General features: G+C 42.5%; 1 non-coding gene across 1 annotated transcript; it reads right to left on the bottom strand.

Annotated features, from left to right (window-relative positions):
* Positions 1-440: 440 nt before the first annotated feature.
* Positions 441-572, bottom strand: LOC115064133. Its single transcript, XR_003843990.1, has one exon. It is a non-coding gene; the product is annotated as a small nucleolar RNA SNORA17 (small nucleolar RNA).
* Between the last annotated feature and the right edge of the window lie 460 nt (positions 573-1032).

Genomic DNA, 1032 nt, shown 5'->3' with positions numbered 1-1032 from the left:
AGAACTCCACCATGGTCCCAGGTGGTATCACCAACTACTGACATCAGTCTGTTTCTCACTGCCCTCCATTCACCAGTTCTGCTTCTCTTCCTTGTCTTCTCATTCTTCTGTTTCTCTTTCTCTTCCACATCTCTACTATTTACTTAGTCTTCTTAGTGGCATTCAAGGAGTAGTATGAGGAGAATTATGTCCTGCTCCTGCAGGGCATAGGTCATCTCCATCATGGTCTGGCCACAGGCCTGTGTGGCACCAGACTGATGGTTATCTCAGACTAGTTTCCTGCCTGGGCCCCATGGTGCCAGTCTGGTAGTCATCCTTGGCTTGCTCCTCACGTAGGACCAATGGTCCCAGGCAGGGTTCTTCTAGTCTCCATCTTGCTTCCCATCCTGGGTCTGCCTAGCACCAGACCGATGGTCATCTCAGGCTCAGTTATTTTAGGAAATGTTAGACTACTAATCATTCAAATGTTCACAGGCCAGAACACTGAACCTAGGCATGGCCTCTCTCCTCTCTGCCACCTACTGAAGCACATGTGACATTGCAGCCCCACCTAGAAAGCCTCTAGGGGCAACACCCTAATTCTCATAAAGTATAGATCTTAAAGGGATGCTATTATTAATCCTGTTCATGATAATATTTGTATATAAATCAGTAAAATTATTGTTGTTTAATTAAAAATACTTGGTTTCGTGCTAAGGATGTAACTCTTTGGCAGAGTGCTTTCCTAGAATGCACAGAGCCATGGGTAAAGCACAAGCACTGCATAAGCTAGATGGAGTACAGTGGCACACATCTGTATTCTGAAGGCAAGACAGCAAGTTCAGAAGTTCAAAGTCATCCTTAGCTACATAGAGTTCAGTGCTGGCCTTAGTCGTACATACTGTATCAAAACCTACTAAATCAGTTAAAATAAAAAAGTAAAACTGCACAAATCAGCTAGCACTTGTACTAATACAATATCCATTACAAATATATTACAGAACATTTTGTATAATGTGGTAAATATTTGGCCTTATAATTGAGATCTGTAAC

The sequence above is a fragment of the Mus pahari genome, chromosome 5 (assembly GCF_900095145.1).
Source record: "Mus pahari chromosome 5, PAHARI_EIJ_v1.1, whole genome shotgun sequence".
NCBI lineage: Eukaryota > Metazoa > Chordata > Mammalia > Rodentia > Muridae > Mus > Mus pahari.
This window is presented reverse-complemented; position numbering and strand designations above follow the sequence as displayed.